A 20495-nucleotide genomic window follows, 5' to 3' on the forward strand; every position below is an offset into this window, starting at 1 on the left:
CACAACTTCTAGTCACTGCAAAGCACATGGAAGTTGTTTCTGGTATTCACCTAAAACAATAATCTAAAGCATTTATCACTGGAGCTCTCTGGAACTTCCGCAGCAGTAACACCAATCCTTCCCATCAACCAATGTAAATCAGTTTTGTCAACTCTAGATTATTAATTGTAAGAAGTAATAAGAAGCAGCCCTGTCATCAGAACACATACCATGACAACACCACAGTACTTCCTTGGTGAGGACATACTACATGAGCCATGAGTGCACTGTACCACTTACCATTCTTCCTTTCACTGAGAGGAGGAAGGTTGGGGTTTCGGCCATGATGGAGGCTGAGGGTCAGCTCGGGCTGCAAGGAGAGCTCCTGCAGCTCATTGGCAACAGCTTCGCTCTGAGGGCTGGGGGCCGCCGAAAGTGACACCAGCACCGGCTCATCATCATTTTCGCCAGCCCCTCCTCCGTCCAGCCCATTTCCAGCAATGACGGAAGGGGGCAGGCACACCACACCGGAGAAATCCACTTTGGCTTTCGTGATGGCAACCTGAAAGACAAACCAAAAAAAGAAAAAAGGAAATCTCACATGAGAGTCCTAACCCATATGCCCAGTTCATCATGGCGTCTCCATGTTCTAGAGAAACGTTCTTTAGTACAGTGTTCGTGTTATCATCATGAATTCAAATCCAACTAGTAATTGAAACTTGCTAAACTCATCAGTTTACAAACTTGCATAAACTTCCAACACCATCACCACAGAAACTACAAACGAAACTAAGATTATTATCATTTTCTTAAAAAGTATGAGAACATTCTCAACTTTTGGTACTTTAGGAACCCAATCTTGAGAAGATACAGATTAAGTGGTTCCAGTGAAGTCAGACTATCTAGAAATTTGCTGAACTCTTGATTACTCCCCTTTTATACCAACAATGGTGTTTTAAAAGGACAACTGTCAATTGGTAAAGTAATCCTTCATAATAAACCTGGAAGGACAGCTGAGTACCACAAATAAGGATTTTCAAATAAAATCATTTGCATTTAAAAAAAATAAGTCTCTTGCCCCTTCTCTCTTCCCCACTCACAGTCAGTGAAAATGAATGCAAGAAAAATATTCCACATAAAGTAAACAAAAAAGCTTTTATGTCTAAAACCTCAGCCACAGTAACTGAAATGTGCAATATATAAAGGGCCTTAATGAAAAAAGCAGTTTTAAAACATTTCATGATATTCCCATAATTCTTTAAATAAGTATTTAAAAGCCACCACTACGTTAAAATTAAAATTCTTTTACGTTCAGTAATTTAAACAGAAACAAACCAGCTGGAAGTCTCCAGTGAAATGGTTACTGTGTCAACATTTAAACAGTAACGGACATTATACAAGGGCAATCATATTTGCTTTTGATTAATGAAGAAGGAAGTCTGCTGCTTCTTAGTATGCTGCTGTTTCAACCAGTCTAAACTCAGAAAACTACCACTACGTAACTCTGCTGCACTGAAGTAATGTATCAAGCAAAAGGTATTTCCAGAGGCTAACACTCAGCTTCAAAAAGATGCAGGTAAAGAAAGCTGCAAAAAGTAAAAACCATCAGGATGACCCTCTAGAAATCAGTCAGAAAGTGTACCTGGAGCAGTGTTTTTAACAATACAATCTTTTATTGAGTATTTCCCACTTAACAGTCATAATTAACCTGACTGAGTGTGACATTCAACACATTAATAGCTGATAAAGTAGCTCAAATAGACATTTTCCCCACTCCCATTTCAGTTTTGTATTTCAGTCGATTAGTAATGTTTGCTCTGCAATACCCAGAACAAAGTTGTTAAGTGATAGTATATTTGTTTCAAAAATTTATTCAGGGTATATTCAAGGCAACAGTAAGAAATACTGGTTATGAATACACGCTATTTCATCCTTGCTGTTATACATTCGTTCCCAGGACCCTGTGTCATGATCTGAAAAGAAGCAAGGAAAAGAGGGGTGGAGGGAAAAAAAAAAGAAAGCAACAAAAACCACCAACCGAAGCTGGTGCTTGTTATAACAAAACAAATGAGACTGAGCCAAACCTCACTGCCATATGAAGTACTTGCTTTTGCTTCAGTTACAATTTGGCTAGAAAGTGCCTGTCCCCTCCTTAATATATTTCCTGTCCAAAGAAAACATTGCTCATATCCATTTGAGAGCAAATCGTAATGGTAAACTGCAAAGAGAAAAAATTGGGATTGTGCCCTTCTTCTCTTTACCATGTATTCAGAAAGCCTGGAAACACACACCCTTAAACCACAGACTTAGAATAACACTGTAATAATCCTTGCAAAAACTGGAAAGAGTTAAATCATGACCAATATAATTGGCCTCAGGCCCTGTCCCTGTAGCAATGGGAGGCCTGTGGAAAGGGGCTAAAATGAAGAGTAAACTGCTCAGTGAGGAGGCTGCTGGTAAGGACTGCTGCCACCGTCTTAGAGGAGACAAAGTCAATTTGCTTTATTGAAGGAGGTGTACTGGAGACATTACACTTTGCCTAGTACCACGTGATGGTTAGGTCAGACCGTGCGGGAAGACAAGTGCAGCCAGGTCTGAATCCACAAACAGGTGACAGACATATCTAACACCCACCCAGCAAGGATCTGGCATGGAAGACGACTTAACCTTCCCCTCTCAATCCATCATAGAAAAGAAAAAGAGTCCCCTTCTCCTCCCACAAGGGGAAAAAAAAACACTTGATGTGTCTCAAAAAGTCAGATCTGCTTCAACTAAGAAAACAGCAAATATACTTAGGAAATTCTGACGTGTTGGATTTTCTTTTAAACAGGAGTTTGTAACTTGAAATCACATTTCAAACACCAGTCCACCGAAATTATATCCTTTATGTAAAAGCACAGTAGCAAGCTACAGTAAAAGCAGTTTACCCTGGCCAGCCACAACGTACAGCGGAGCAGGACATTCTTGCTTGCACACCAGTTTGCGATGTAACCCTGAGCAATACCATACCAAGCGCTGTTAATTGGTACTGGGATTATAAACCAGAGTTTCTCCAGTAAATTGTCCAATGGAACTTCAGCACAGGGGCTAGATTATCACTAGAGTTGTATCTGGATCTCCAAGTCTCCTAACTCACACAGAAGACGACGCCGAAGGAAGGTATCTTCTTAATCCTAGTTGGCTTGTCATTCAGTGTTTTCTGCCACATCAAAGGTAACGCAGTTTACACAAACCTTGCCTTGACATTCATTCTTGCCCTGCCACTATGTCCTGCATTGTGCCAGCCATGCTGCTTGTATAGCCACACTGCAAACCATATCAGAAAGCTGATTCAGCTGAAATGCAATTTTTCCTCGGTTATTTTCAGCTGGATCGATTCATCCATAAAAATCACACATGAATCAGGTCAGGGGAACACTGCTACAAAATGCAAAAAATCACAGCCTGACTCTGCGCATCTCAAACAGCCTGGACAACAATTCTATTATTCCAAGTAGGATTGCAGCCCAAATGAAACTAAACTGGGATGAACCATTAAACGCATTAGCCAATCCCGCCTTCTCCTTCCTCCACATCCATACAGGCCTCCATTTCAGGCCAGCACAAGAATCTGCAGTGACACATGATAAATCAATGAGAAAACTCACCCAGATGTAAAAACTAGTCTTGTGGTTCACACTCCAGCTAAACCAAGACCCTGGTGCAGTTTGCTGTGCAGCCACACCAACACTTGTGCCAGCACAGCACAGGGGAGAGAACCTGCTTACACCATTAGTACATCCAAACATCTAGCCACTAACTGAGGGAAAAATAACTTTTTTCAGAGCAATGGCAAGTCTCAGCATGTAACATATGCCCACTTAAAAAAAAAAAAAAAGCATCCGGTCCACAAGACTACAGTAAAAGCTACAATTGGGTGAGTTTTATTTTATTGTTTTCAATTAAAAGTCTGATGAGGACATAGAGGGATTTGGAAGATGCTTTGAGGACTTATAATCATCCATGCTGCATTATTTGGAAGTCCTGTGAAAGGCATGGAATCCTGTTCTGTAACCAATAGTAAGGCTGTTTTTAGACTTCCCAGACAGTTATACCACTCTATAACTGTCATTGTAGAATGATCAATCAGTTAGTTACGCACATTAATATTTAGAACCTAATTAAAATTTTAAAATGTTTGTTTTCCTGTTATTTCTGAACAAACTAGAAACTTTCCCATAAAGAAATGTGACATACCATGATCTTTAAGTGAGTCATCCAGAAGCTGATGGACAGTCTTAAGAACAAGTATTTCTTATCCTCAACAAGGGTTTCAGGGTGAGTACCCTCAAAGATTTGTATCTGTTATCTAACCAGACAAGAGTTTTCTATCATGGCATTTTTCTACTTTTGGGCCAGCTGCTGCTGGGACATGAGTGCCTGTGATCCCACAGATGTTCTACAGCAGCAACACCATCTTAAGCAACCCTCAAATCCTCCACTATCCAGCTGCTCATTTCTGTCCCCAGACTGCCCCTTCTCCAACTGGGGAATCAATTTAGCTGAAAACCAGCCATTATTTCTGGGTACTCAGCAAAATCAGTTCCCTAACCTAGTCCACTGCCAACTACACACACAGCTGTGTCACCACAATCCAGGGGCAACAGTGAGCTCTCAGGAGCCAGGAATGCTCAAATTTCATTGCTATAAAGCACAAAACCACTGCCTCAACAATACAAGCATGGACCACAGCACTAGGAGCTGCTCAAAAGAAACATTACACACTACTCCCAGATACGTAAATAATCCTTATCCCTTTCTGACTTCCGGAGGCATCTAAGAAATTTCAATTTCAGTTAGACAAACATGGCAGAATCAATTTTGTACAACTGATAAGATTAAGAACCATAGCCAATAAGAATTTTTGGAAAAATATGATCTTAGGCAAACCTGCAAACTACAAAGACTAAATTGCTCTGCAACTCCTACATGGTAGCTTTTTAGGCGCAACCTCTTGCCACCCCAACACCATTATCACAGTAAACCTGATTAGCTTACTCCTTGGTGAAAAAAGTATTCTACTTTGCATTTACCATATGACACAATTACTTATAGAAACTTCTCGTAAAGCTGCTCGTCCCGAATCACTGAAGGATGGCTCAAAGCCTGAGAGGTGAAAGGGAAACAAAATAGACACTTGCCATACTAAAACCTGTTTGACCCCCAGTAAACTAGTTCATGGAACTAAATGAAAAGAAAATTGGGAGGGGGAGAAGGGATTAGGATTAGTTTCCTGCCATTTTAGCTCCATTAATCATCCCATCATAAGGCCAGACAAGCACCACTGTTGGCACAAGGAAGCAACAAAGGCATGCCTCCAAGACCGCCCCTTTTGGCAAGAGATAGCTTAGATCAACTTAGCTGTATCATAAGACCACATCCTCTGGTTAGACACTAAACTGGCATTGCCAACAAAAGGAACGGTCCAGCCTGCTCATTCCTCACCTCCTTGTGGGCCAGCACAGGCTGAACCAGATCAAGGAACTGACCTGTGTTAAATCTGACCTTGCCACACTCACATAAACTACTAGTTTTAATCTGCATCAGTTCCTCATCTGGCTTGCCACCCAGCCACACAAAAACTTGGGCTAGCAGGAGGGAGAATGAGGCACAAGAAAATAAAAAAGAAATCAGGATAGCTACTTTTGGTAGCAGTGTCTCCTTAAGGTGTTGTTACATAGTTTAATCTATCCAACATTCATGTTGAACATGGATACATGGACTAGGTCTTCATCCATTAGACTTCTCTTGATTTTGGCAACGTTCACATACTCATGGCATAATCCAGCTCTTGACAGTCAGTATTTAAATGAACCAAAGAACAGTACCACCTTCCCTAATGTGAAACCTCAATAACCAGAGTAAAACATATGAAACAAAAGGAATTTAAAACTAAGTAAGTAAAAATCAGAGAAGCACAGGGGGGAAAAAAAAAGCGCACAATTCCCAAAGCAAGTAAGGACACCTCTATAAACAGCTTTCCCTTGTTTGCATTTTGGGGCTGAGTTGCCAGGGTAATAGCAATTTCCTACCAATTTAAGAATTGCTAAGCAACCCCCAGCACCTAACAGCAACAGCATGTGTGTGCAGCTGGGCTATTTTGAGAAGACAGGTTTTTTTATTTTAAACTTAAGAGCAGCCTTCTGTTAAACGATTATGCCAGCTGAGATGAGCCAGCCAAGAGAAGGCTGGGGCAAAGTGGCTTTAAGTGGACAAATCTTTGAAATGTGCGAGAAGAGGGGAACGCCATGGCATGCCCAAAGGCAACTATACACCCCAGGTCATCACAAATCAAAAAAATAACCCAGGAGAAGTGAAGTTTGCAGCAGATGGGAACCAAAGCATCACATTCGCTTGAGAAGCTGTAATGATCAGAGAGATATCGCTTTTATCTTTAGATATCAAAGAAAAGTCACTAACAGGAAGATCTCCAAGGTCATATTAAAAAAAAATTTTGTTTCTTGTCAGTCAGCTCAACCCAGGCACACAACTGTTGGCAGAATTACTTCTGCAGTTAATTGAGAGTTAAACTGATGACACTATCAATAAAGTATATACAATACAGTAAGCAACAATGTGAGCATCACAAAGACTGTACCCTGACAAAGTAATAGCTTGTTCTTGAGGAATCACCTAAAGTTAGGAAACCAAACTATGCAGACCACTAAAGAGAGACCTTCTTAGATTATGGAATTTTATTTTAATACACATATTGCACATGCATTTGTCTTCTTCAGAATGAACCAGTCATCAACCTCCTTCACTTTCATAGTCATTGGGGGGAAAAAAAAAGTCAAAAGCAGTCAAAAAGTAACCAAATTTCTTCTGGATTAGAACCAGTGACTTGAAGGTGTTACTGTCCATTTTACCATGATCACAAGCCACTACTCTACAAAGCCCCTATTAAAAATGCAAAGATTGCAACACATGTGAACAAAGATGCTGGTAGAACACGGATGAACACAACTTTCTCTCTGAGCTAAAGAATCTGAATCTGTATGTATACTGTGCCAGTAACATTACAGTAAGAGAGGACACGTGAATCATCACCAGAAGTCTCTCCACTACCGCCTCCAGCAAATCTATCAGTACAAGAGCCAAAAAACATGCTTGGGCCAGCAAGAAAATGGCAAGAAATGTTATCAGACAAAAGGCATGAGCAGCTGTAGAGTTATGTTAGAACTTGAGGGGGGAAAAGATGCAAAGAACATATCTAGTGCAAAGCAATCAACTGCATCATTTCTGCTGTAGACAAAAACAGCCTCACACATGATTCTAACAACCATTCAACAAGAACCATTTTTCTCAAGCCTTAAGTATTTCCTTCATAAGACAATAGCATTTGTTTCACTCAGTCCAGCAGTGATAGAAAGTCTTTAAGAGATCTTGAAAAAAATCATCATCAAACATTCATTTTTTAAAACCACAAATATCAGGCTGAGAAATGTAGTTTGGCATTCCAGATGTTTTTAAGAAATACTTTTCATGAGTCAATATGTATTTGGAGGAACTTTGTGTCTTTGAAGCTCATGGAACTCTGGGTACACAGAAGAACTGATAATACCAAAACTAGTTTTGAGAATCACAATGATATTTATAATAAACAATCCTCGCTCAAAAAGAATGAACTCTCCACCAATTTCTGGAGTTATTATTTAAGCTCAGAGCATGAATGAGGAAGACTTTCTTCTCATTGCAGAGGATGTTGACTGGTGAAGCAGTTTATAGACAAAATTCTATCATATCATATCTCAGTGTGTTGAATTAATCACCTAGTTTGTGAGACTAAAGATAACAGCTACTGAAGAAATAACAATTTCTACTGAAGTTCAAAGAACAAAAAAAGAGCTAAAAAAGATGTGATACTCAGGTCTCGTGTCAATGGGTACACTTGTATATTTTAGGCCCCGGTCATAATATAGCTCAACATCACAATTAAAAGAGGAATCCAGCCTTCTGCTACCACGCTATTGGTTCCTGCTGCTTCCCTTTTGTCTGATCTAATGAGTGTGTACCCACGGGGTGGCTCAGGTCAGCTGAACCAGCAGACGATTAACTCTGCAAAAGATTAGAAACCATTTTATACAGGATCAGCCAGCTAGCTGGACGTGCCCTGTGGCTGCACAATCACTAGCTCTGATGCAAAGCAGAAGTGCACAGCTGCACAGAGGTTTGACCAGCCTTTGCAACAGCAGCTCATGGAAACATCAACTTAACTGTAATGTCAAAGAGCACACTTAAACATCTAGTAGCAGTGCCAACTTAAGCAGTCTGCTACACATTCCCACTCTCATACCTTCCTCATTGTGAAACTAGCATAAATCTTACAGAGACAACATGTACTGGACCAGATGAAAAATAATCTAGAAAAAACCACTTCTTTCCAGGAGGATCTGTTCCCCAGAGTGGCTCACCATGGCTGCAAAAACAGCTATGCCAGCAAAACAGAGGGAGCCATGAAACGGAGCAAGCTGTTTAAGCCTGCACTGGTGCCAAAGAAATGCATGATGAACTACAGTGTGTTTAGAAGAGGACTGCCTGTTTTCCACCACCTTCTGACTGACTTCCTTGCAATTGCTGCCTGATGCATTTTTTAAAATTTCCTTCATGGCAGAGGCAAAGCATTCCTCCCTGCCCCACAGGGGCAAGCAGATGAAGCAACGGATCCAGCCAGCAGCAAAGGCATGTGGCAACGCATGCCGACAACCAATGGATGCAGGGAGGCTGCAGCAAACTAGAAAAGGGAATGCTGACGATCTGCAGCCAGATGTGAGCTTTGACTTGGAAATTCATGGCAGGAAAACTGAGGGGCTGAGCAAGTATGAAGGAACTCGTGTTGAATGTGGATTTTCAGCAGATTGGGACAAGAAATTAATTGGAGAAGAAGGAAGTGGAAATGAGATCTCACAAGAAACAATACGTTTTCCAATGCAGAAGATTTGATGACCTTTGGGCATAACAAAGTGGTGACTTGGGCAAGGAAGGAAAGATAGCTCAGGTAACCAATCTAGACAAAAATAAAAGGAAATAAATTTGAAAAAGGAAATAAAGGAAATAAAGGCAAAGTAGTTAGATTTTAGTCAGTTCAGTTCCCAGCACAAGCATTCGTGTCAGCGCAAAGCAGCAGGCAAAACTGCAAAACTTAAGAATCTTAAGGAGTTTATGGCAAGGGGTTTTGGCAACTTACTCTTGTGTGTTTGAGGAAGCAGTGTTACATTTTATTTATTTCAGTCTGATTATGGGCTGTGCCTGAGAGCATAGGTCCATATTGTAACACCTCACCTCCATTTGAAGTTCTCATCTTCTCTCCTGCAAATCTAGTGGCCCTGCAGCCACAGAGCAAGTCAATTCACCTTGCTGTTCTGATGGAAAGCTACACCTTGAAACGTGCTTGTTCTCCCATTGTGCTAGCAATCTGAACCCTGCAACCACAGGTTCACTAGATCTTATCCAAAAAAAAAAAACAAACAAAAAAACAAACAACAGAGGTGCAGGGCCCACTGAAAAGCGACAGCTTTCAGTTACGTCACATTAGGTACAGTGTGAAGCCAAAGCCTGAAACAGAGTTTGCAAGAAGTTTTCTGACCCCAGTCAGATTCTTTAGTCATGACAGTATGAAACTATTTACAGAAATTAAACCAATCTTAATTGACTTTGCCTCTCCTCCCCATCAATGGACACTGGATGTGGAATCCAAATTTCTTTGAATTTATTAGCATCTCCTAATGCAGCTACCCAGGATGACATTAACTTAAGTGGAATGTCCAGCAATCGAGACAGAGTTACCAGACCTTCTCTTCCGTTTTTCCCCTATGAGAGCTGACTTTCCACCCTTGGGTCTCCCCACTATTGAAAAACAGGTAAGAATTTTCTTCAGTGATTCATAGAGAAGCATATATCTATATTACTGTCTTGTCTAAGCTAGCCAATTTATTGAAAAGAAGTAGTAAGTACTCAAGAGATGCTCCCTAACATGTAAATCTAATGACTGTGGGTAAAGAACATGGTGGGGGGGTGGGGGAATTGGTAATGCTGCTGTTCTTTGCCAATTCAAAGGATACCAAATTCAACTTTCACTACTTCTTTCTTTGAAGCAACAATACTAAGAGCTAGCACATGAAGAACATCTAGAAGGATGTTCTACGAAGACTTTTGTTCTGGTGCTAGAATAAATTAAAACTTTTTCTATTCTTTACTATAAGACTCAGCCTGGGACTGCAGATAATGTCTGAATGTATCATCCTCTCTTTTAAGTGCTACTGTATCATGGTAATCTCAGTTGCAGTTTTGCAGACATTACAATTTTACTGTATAGATTGTCTGACTTTATGTACTTGAATAAATCATTCTAGGAGCCAAGTATCAGTAATATTAAAACAAGTTTGCAACACAGTACCAGCTAACTTGTGGTAAGTCTGACTAATTGCTAGGCTGCAGTGAAAAGGGCACAAGTGTACCATTTATACTCTTACATCATAAAGTACCTACTGGACGGCTGTCACACCTGATGCTAGTACAAATTCAAAATATTCCATCTCTAACACACTACAATCCCTCATGTTAAGTGACCACAAGCAATTTTCAATTCAGCACATAAGCATAAAAGGTCCAGACTAAAGACACACTAAAGAGAACACAATACATACCTTATTCACAGTTCCCACGGACAAACCCAGCTCACTTCCATGCTAGCAGCTCTCTCCCTGTCACTGAAATGGAAAACAGAACACAAACACTCAGAGATCTTAAAAAAAAACCAAAAACAAAAACAAAAAACCCAAACAACTTCAGACCATTTTCTCCTTTAAGAGTAAGGAGCAAAGTCCTTTATCTAGGATTCTGTTTTCATATAATCTTTAAGTCATTTGGCATACACAACAGAAGTTAGACTGAAATACTATAAAGACTGCCACACTTGTGTACACATACCCATGCTACTTGCAGAGCAGAATTTTTACTTTAGGACTATCGGTTTGTCAGTTATGAAGAATGCATTGTTTGAGATTTACTAAGCCAGAATATTCACCAAATGACACACTCAATCTTCCCGTCCTTGTACTGAAGTCATTCGTAAATGTTGGATAGTAGAAGTTGGAGACTGTTATGACTAGTTCATTACACCATGTTATCCACCCAAAGAAAAACAATGAAAGGTAAAAAAGTACATTTCAGAGATTTGTCAAGACTGCAATGTGAATCACAACGGGGGAAGAAGGGCATGGGAAGAAACCATCCTGTACACCTTAAAAACTCATAAATGTACTGAAGAAACACACCGCTTTTCTCTGGCAATACAGTTTTAACAAGTGTGCACAGCAGTACTTGACTAAAAAATAATTACTTCAGAGGGTCTGGAAGACCACTGTCTCAAGCAGCAATAAAAAGGGTCGGAAACTGATTTGTAGTTGCCATACTTTTACTCCTGCCTCCTCAGCCACTTTAAAAAAAAATTACAAATCATCATATGAAGTTTTTAACACAAAGTTTCCATTCCATTTCCTCCTCTGAGCTTTTCAGACTTTCAGGCTTACCAGACGACAGAAACAGAGAACTGCAATTGATATGCCATGATATTCTGTCAATAAGAGAAAATAAAAGAAACCCAGGCACCTCCCCAAATACAAACTTCAGACTGGACGGACTTAGGACACAAGCATTAACATAGCTGGAGTGGAAAGCGGGAAAAAAAAAAAAAAAAGGAATCTGTCCACTACTTTAACATCAGAAGGAATAAAACCAGTTCGACTGATTAGTCTTTTCAGAAGAAAGAATGACCACAGCTAGACACTTGGATAATCAGCGTGGTTATCGCAAAATTTGAAAGAGTTCCCTGATGCCCAACAAATAAAAGGAAGCTGCTTAGAAGCAGATACAGGTAATGAATTTCACATCTACTTGGTCAACTCTCCTCCAATTACCAATTTGCAGCAGAAGGGATTTACAATACTGATACAAATAAAAATAAGTAAGGACACTACTACTTTAGAAGCTTCCCTTACGAACCCTTTCAGAGAATGTTTCAATTTTCCTTTGAATAAAATGTGTCAGCGCACATTAACCGTGGCTCTACCACAGAATCAAGAAGTCATTCTGCCACCTCTTACAATATTTGTCATTAAGTCAATATTTAGAATTACTTACAACCACTTAAACAATTAATTTAATGTGAGAACCCATAACAAGTAATTATTTTTTCTTTAATAAAGCAGCCAAACTGATACAACTGTAATTAAAATATGATAACGACACAAGGCTACAAAACCAAGTATATACTTACAATGTAGTTTTTACAGAATTGCGGATCCTAGATTTCTTAAAAGGCAAGAAAAAGCCCTCAAGAAGTCAAGGAAAGTCTTCCACAAGGATAGAAAACAATTAACCACCGTTACAAGTTCAGTATTCCAATACGATGAACAAAGTTCCTTAGTATATAATCTGATAAAATAATTTTGCTGAAACATTCTTCTGACAGCATTAAGTATGTAACATCAAAATTTAGGTACAGAATGCTTGCTAGTGATGGTGTTGTTTAAGTCACAAATTATAAGTGACTGAAATGTATCCATATATTAAATCTTTATTATGGTGCAAGTTTTTGGCATTATTTGGTTTTGAGTGGGATATTTTTTATTTGGGGTTTGGTTGTTGTTTTTTTTTCCCGGAGACACAGGTACCCCTGAAACTGCTTTTCACATATGAAAGTGTGGAGAAGTTAGAGGTGCGTTTCATTTGAAGATTTCTGCTGGCTAATCCCTAACTTCCAATAATCTTAGTTCACTGGATATTCTCTTCCAATTTAAGATTGAAACAGCACTGATAAAGCTGGACAATCATCATTCTGCTGCATTTCATTTCCAGCATTTAAGATCCATGTTCTCCTGAATCTCATGTGAGTCAAGGCAGCTCCAATACTGAGCCTTTTCTTGTTGTGCCTGTCCTACCACCTGGCATGGGGCATCTCCTAGTCCTTTACAGAAGTGGGACCCCATAACCAATCAGAAAATCTTTGTATTTTCTTCAGCATGTTTTTCTCTGGAAAACTTGAGACTGCTGAATATTCCGGGTCTGAAGAATATACCAAGCCATTCCTAATCAGCTGGCAGCATGAGGCAAAAGTGGGAAGAATCTCTCTGTACACCCCCAGTTCTATATCCCTTCCAAGGCACTCATCACCAGCAACTCACCAACACAAGACACCAGGCTGGACTGACATCTCACCTGACACAATACAGAAGACCTTGAAGTCTCTCCTCTTAAGGTACGCATGAAGATTAAATATATGTGTATACATATATATATATATAAATACACATATACACTCAGTGATTTTTGGCATCTTTGCAAAAACTTAGCATTATCCTTCAGAAAAGAACATGTCTGTGTATGTGTACATGCAAACACACACTCAGAAAATGGGACAAATTATTTCAATAACTTCATTGCCTCAGTTTATTTACCTCTTCTGAGTTTCCAGCACTTCCACTAGCCTTCTCAGGTGTCCAGAGATCCTTGTTCTCCTACACATAACTCATCCTCCAGGACAACATATATTTATCTTCCTTTCTCTACTAAGAACTAAAGTTTTATTCCAGATGGTCTGGCCAATAGAAGGTCAACTTTAAAACTTTCAGTCCTATTTGTCAAGAAAGTTCCTTCTCAGTCTTAGCAGGTGGTTAAAGTATTGCATCCTGCGATGTACTGCTTAGTCGTCTGAACCCCAAGTAGGAGATAAACTGGCTTGCAATGGGCATGGACAGTCATCCACTTTTTTTCTAATATGTGTGCCATTAAGCTAAGAGATGCTGCAGGTATAGTGTATTTCTATCATTATCCTTATTCAGTCACCCCATGGAATTTCAATCCTGATTGAAGATGGAACAACATAAAACACTGACATACCCCATCTTCAAAACAACAAGTCAGACTTCAGAAAAATTTAGCAGAACAGCCTTACAACTGTAATGAAAGACGAGCTCTTTACTGCTCCTTCTATATTGCAGCGAGTGAGCAAAGATTAATCTGATAACTGAAACATTTTCTGGCAAAATTCCACAGTTGAACTGCTTTTGTTATTCTTTGCTTATAGCACAATCAAAACATTCCTCCAACTCTCCTTTTCCCTCTCACTATACAGTCAATGCAGGCAAAACTGTACTGTCCTAGATTTTCTGAAGAAAAAATAGTGTCATCTCTAAGAAATGCAGAAGTCTCATCTTGCTGATAAACTTCTCCATCCAATGGAAATGTTTATATGTCAGTGTTTACACGTTCAAGCCAAATGGCTGCTATTCCAGTGATTACAATGGCTTATTGCCTTCACTGGTGACTTGGAGTTTGAGCACGTCTGAACAACACAGAAACTCACCGACATGATTCGCAAGCCTGTTATGAACATGGCAATGCAGAATTCATATCCCATCTTCCTAACAGCCATACTACCTTTCAGATGCTTTGAAAAGATTCAGACTCCGGGCGATCTGTTGCTGTAAAACATGCCTGACAAGACATGTGGGAGCAAAATTAGAGACACAGTTATATTAGGCCTAACATTAACTCAGCCCCACCAATCACTCAGAGAAACCTCTCACCCAGGTTTGGGTCCATGTTACACAATGGAACAGAAATTAAGTTACAATGCAGAGTATAATCACATTCTGCTGGGAAACTTCTTATATTGCTACAAAAATCAGAAAAGAGGGCAAAAATAATAATTTTTAAAATAAATAAATAAATAAATAATCCAAGTAGAGTCTTTCAATGCTTTTCTGAAAGTTCCTTCCTGAAGGAAGAAAAGTTTCCCTGTAATTGACAGAAAGTAAATCCTGTCTCATCTCTGCTCAGAGCTGTACCTTCACACATATAAACAGATGCAGCAAGAATGAGTTCATCATAACATGGTATGGCTGTGTGTAAAGGATGATCTCATTTGAGTAAGCCTAAATAGGGTGTCGACCGTATGGATCAATTGTGCAGTGAAGACATATCCTCAGTGTCTCTACTAAACCACAGAAAGGGTAGAACTCAAGGAACCACAGTACGTACGCACCCCCTCCCTAGTGTGGCTAGTACTTGTCATGATTGCCATGTATTACAGGAAGCATTAATTTGAGGTTGAAACAATCTGTGATGTAGACTCCTGTCCCGAAACTAAATTAATTTCACAAAACTAGATGTATCATTTCAGTCTCCTGTTACCATAACATGAAGGTACCCTGAAGATGATATGTAGTCAGCGCATTTATTTGCCTTGCTGGAAGGTGGCAAAACAGAGAATTTTCTGTATTGCTTTATGCCAGAGGCTACTGCATTGTGGTACATACAGACTTCAATATGCACCCATGGCAAGCAGAGACAACACCAGCACCAGCTCCTGACCGTGTCCAGGGGAAAACGTTTATTTCAGTGAATTAGGAACTTCCATAGAGGCAGCCCCCAATGATCAGCTGTTAACAAATAATATCCTAGTACATGCAGCAGCAGCTACCACACTTCTGCTCTGCTCCACAAAAACCCTGCTTTTCTGGATCAGCAGGGCCAAAACAAGCTGAAATAGGGAGGACAAGTTAATTAAGAAGGATAAGTACAAGTAGTCGACATGCTGGTTTGTGGTAGGAGAGCAAAAGCAGATGGATGGCATGAGGTTAAGGTGCAAAAGAAAATCCCCAATTAAAAGCTCAGCCTTTAGCTTTCAGGATTTAAAAAGACTTGTGACTGTGTGTTAAATTTCACCTCTTTAAGAGATGTTATCAATATGGCTGTGTGCCTAAATCCAAAATATTTCTTCACACAAGAATAATGATGCTGTACACACACAAGAAAATGGGGGGGGAAGGGGAAAGGAATGCTGTAGAAACTATATTCATTACTTCAATTTCTGAAATATAAACCAATCTAATTTAAACGATTACAGTACCTTACTCAGTGACAAACTCTCAAATTGATATCTGGAAAGTAAGTGCCTCATATCAGAAATGGAAAAGGATCAAAGAAAGTGAGCCACCGTTACCAGCATTGTTTCTTACCGTCTGAAAACACAGTACCAGACCGATGGCAGATTCCTGTGTAAGCTGCATGCACCATTTGCCCTCCACAAGGACAACCTGCATTTAAAAATCTCCAGGCATTGACTGACCACTATGGCATACCTAAACCTGGTAATGTAAACTGTTCTCACCCCAATGCCATTCATTTCCCTTGAAGAAGCCACTTAACAGTGTTTGCACTCCATAAAGCACTCAAAGGAGGTAAGGTAAAATATACACATTAACCACACGCATTATGTCCCTGAAGGACTGATCAGAGTATTTGACAAAGGAATGAGTTTCTGAACTCACACAAACTCATCCATTTCGCCTATTTGACGCACACACATAAAAGAAGAATCATAGGAACAGTTTTAAACCATGGTTCCAAAAATGTTCCCTTTAGCTGCAGCTCTTAACTAATCCGCCTCTGCGCTCCCTCCCCTCCACTCCAGCTATGCATGCCGTCAGCCCTCCCCCTCCTTTTAATTTGGGGGCTGAGGGGCAGAGAATAGAATTTGCATAGATTAAAAATCAGGTCTCTAACCTGGCTCAAAATGCAGCCCCACAGACATACCATCACTACTGAGGTGAGAGCACATGGTGGGGCGAAAAAAAAAAAAAGGCAGATGGGAATATGAGCTGTTTAAGACAGCCCCAACACTACAAGAAACGTCTGTGTAACCACATCCTCTGTTTTCAGTCTCAGTTCAGCAATGTGTCCAGCAGGAAATAATTAGATTTGGCTTTCCCAGAGTAGGTGTTTGACGGTTTCAGACTGCTGAACAGTTGCTTTTTCTGCTTCCTCTTCAACAGTTTCTCAGGAAAAGACATTGACCCCCAGGATACAGTTGATTAAAAAAAAATATTTAAAGGAAAAGCATTGTGCAACTATAATAAAATTTACTAATTGTTACCTCTTTTTACATGAAGGAAACCAACTGTACTCTTCAAAGGGGACCTTAATCATAATACTGAGTTCTCAGTAAGTAAACCAACATTGAAACAGTCCATCTACAACACAGGAAGGACAGCTGAATATAGAAAGTAAAGACAGAAGACTCTTGGAATTGCTGTAAATTGTGCTTTTGAGGTAAAAAGCACATTCCAAATGAGTGTAACAATTAATCTTGTGATAATGTTTTGACACATCCTAAGAATTTATCTGCTTTCTGCTCTACCATCCAAACCCTTTTTGCTCTGATCCTCCTCTGTATCTACTACAACTGCCCTTTCCCCCCACCAAATACCACAGAGTAATGTAATCATGGCTCAACAGTGAAGGCAATCCAGTAGGGCTTTTTATTATTATTATTATTAATAAAGGGATATTCTGATTGCCTGAATGTACATTTTACCTGGTGGTTAAAGGATGAAAGGGTCCATGAAAAATGCTGCTGCTTTACCATGCCAGCAGGAACCAGAGGTATAAAAATCACTCAAAATCAAGGACTCCTCCCCAAACCCAAGAGTTTCCTATTATTTCATATTCAAAAGACTGCTTTTGGAAAACACCCATATTCTCTTAGCTGTATGTCAAAATGTCTTCTGTACTCCCTCTCTTTGCATTTTATTTCATGGTCTGCTTGTTGCCTGAAGATTTGAGGGTCTTCTCCCACATAACATTAGAATCGATGGCCTTGATTAAATAGAAATTAAAGCTGCTTCTGCAACTGTTGGAGCCAGCAAACACAGCACTACTTACCTTTTGTACAGAACAATAAGATACCCAAGAAGCTATAACTAGCAACATTTCACTCTTTTCCTGAAATCACATTTGGTATCTAAATTATAAGGGAGGAAGGACTGAAAAGGGCTCAGTAAGTTAATATCTGGTAATAAAGAAGGGCGAATTTGTCTACTTGTGAAAAGCTTATGGCATTTGCTTTCAGCCCTGAGTCTCTCCTTTCAGCAGAAAGCACAAATCTCAAGAACAGAAAAGGAGTTCACAGTCAGCTTCAGATCATACACTTATTTTAAAATCTATTATTAGATTCTATTTAATCACAACTATTAGATCACTCATTTAATCACTGCAGCAAACGGGAACAAATGGGTGTCCCTCTCATTTCATATTCAGGAATGACTGAAGTATTTTTGGCAATACTTATGAAGACCTGAAGGCATTATACTTCTAGGACTTCTACAGTACGGATTTTAAGAGCTTCTTTATAAAAGCCTACTGAATTGTTTTGTGCAAGCAGCAAGATATACTTTGAAATCAGTGCTGAAAGTTTGTTTGTATATTTACCTGAAAGTAAAACCAACACACAGTTAGAAAACACACTTTCAGTAAGTCAGCTACACCATGGTTAACTAGCCCTGATGGCAAATGCAAATTGAAAATAAAGACAGAATTGCATACTGAATTGTTTCAGTGCCTGTGCTGGAAATATTGGGATAGACACATTCAGTCCAGAATAGCTACATTTTATATTTTCCAAATATTCAGAGCTGTGTCTTCAAATCCTACCAAGAAATAAAAAGCACATTTTGGTTTTCATGATCCAGAAAGGAGCTACAGATCTAAACAGAAACATTTTTAATGCCTTCAAAATGTATTTTCTATTGATGGTAGACTAAGATGCAGCTTCATGGTAGAGGCCCTGATATTGTCTGGACAAACACGATACAAGAAAGGAAGTGCTATAAGCGGCAGCCAACCTGAAACCCCTTATTCAGCCCACTCAAGGTTCATCTCGTAAAAGAGAACCACACAGAACCATGTTAGCACACGGTTTGCGTGATGCAGTATAAGGGTACACAATACAGATCATAAAGGTCTCAGGAGTGTATTTCCACTTACACACAATGAAAATGGTCAGAGTTTTCCTCCTTGATCGGGGGATACAAGAAATTACAGTCCTCTTAAACACAAGGTTTTTACAGTCACAGAGAGGGAGATCTAGTCCCCAGTGGACAGGCATCTGGGACACATGGATGTTACCTGAAATATGCATCTAGCCATAGCATGGATAAGTGTCTTTTCAGTGGGGAAAATTAACCCCGCTTAGTACAATGGCGTGTGTGCATGGGGCGGTGGGGACGGCAGGAGATCGCTGCTGCACAAACCCTTGCAAACCACTGTCACCACTACCAGGCCTGTAAAATGGGAAAGAGAGCACTGAAAACAAACAAAAAAAACAGAACCCACCTCCGACCTACTAAACGCGAGAGGCCCGGGACAAGAGAGGGGAAACGGTGCGCCGAGCCCCCCTCAGGGGGAGAAAGCGGGGAAGAGGCCAGAGCAGGGCAAAAGCGAGCCCAAGGGCCGAGGGGAAACAGGCGCGGGGGCTGAGGAGGTGGGGGGGGGGGGAACGAAGCCGGCCCGAGGCTGGAGGGAGCGGCCGTGCCCCGGCGAGGGGAGGCCCCTCGGTGCGGGCCGGGGCCCCGCGGAACGGAGCTGTCCAGCCGCGCCGGGCCCCGCCACCGCCGGTGGGGGGTACGCGGCGGGGGTAGGACACCGGAGCGGGGCGGGAAGGGGGCGCGTCAGGGGCACGCGCTGCCGCCTCCCGCCCCGCACCAACGGCCGCCGCTGAGGAGAGGACCGGGCGGCGGCGCGAGGCCCGCGCCCCTCCCCGCCCCAACCCCCCTCCTCCCGTTTCTTTACCCCTGGCAGCTCCCGGCCGAGCTCGGAGCTCCGCACTCACCCGGTCACGGCTCCATCTCGCTCCGACCCCGCCCGTCCCCGGCGGAGCCGCCGCCGCCCGCCGAGAACGCGCCCACCCCGAGCCTGCCACCCGGCCTGGCCACCGCCGACCGGCGCCTCGCAACCGCGGAAGCGCCCGCCCCCCCCACCCGCCCTCCCTCGGCGCTGAGCCAATCAGAACGGAGAGGCGCGGGTGAGCGCCAGCGAGGCTGGCCAATGGGCGGCGAGCACCTGGGGAAGCTAACGGGCCTGAGGCAGGGCGAGGGGGCGGGGGCGGGGCGGGGCGCCGCGTGCCTGGCGGGGCGAGCAGCCAATCGAAAGGCAGGGGTGATGTCACCGGTGGAGACGCGGGGGCGGGGCGTCCCCTGGGAAGGCGGGGAGGGGCGGGACCTCGCCCTTAAAGAGGCAGCGGTGCCCTTGTTCCCTCCGTGTGCGTGGGGGGGCGGGGCGGGCTGGTCTTTGACTTTTACCGGGTTTATGTTTTTATTGTTTTTTGAAAGGGGTATTTTTTTATGAAAGGCGCTGTGGGGAACGGCGCGGCGAAGGCCTGGCTGGTGCCAGCGGGGAAGCGGGTCCTGCCAGGCCTTGAGCGGGCACCGTGGGGTGAGGCGAGGCCTACCAGGGCGGCCCTGAGGCCAGGCCAGTGGGATGCAGGGTTGGCCTTCGCCCGGCCTCCCACAGCCCCGGGACGTGCCTGCCCGGTGCCAACCACCCCAGATCCGTGTGGTGGGTGCCCAGCTGTGGGGGAGCAGGAAGCCCCTGCCAGGGGTGGTGGGGAGAGGCCAGGCGCCATGTTGCAGTTGCTG

The 20495-nt window shown here is 41.9% G+C and overlaps 1 long non-coding RNA gene across 1 annotated transcript; it reads right to left on the bottom strand.

Annotated features, from left to right (window-relative positions):
- Nucleotides 1–403: 403 nt before the first annotated feature.
- Nucleotides 404–19801, bottom strand: LOC128917121 (uncharacterized). The gene is made up of 3 exons (XR_008469171.1): nucleotides 19691–19801; nucleotides 10665–10727; nucleotides 404–541 (listed from the first exon to the last, which is right to left on the bottom strand). It is a non-coding gene; the product is annotated as an uncharacterized LOC128917121 (long non-coding RNA).
- Between the last annotated feature and the right edge of the window lie 694 nt (nucleotides 19802–20495).

This window comes from Rissa tridactyla, chromosome 1 (genome assembly GCF_028500815.1).
Source record: "Rissa tridactyla isolate bRisTri1 chromosome 1, bRisTri1.patW.cur.20221130, whole genome shotgun sequence".
Taxonomy (NCBI): domain Eukaryota; kingdom Metazoa; phylum Chordata; class Aves; order Charadriiformes; family Laridae; genus Rissa; species Rissa tridactyla.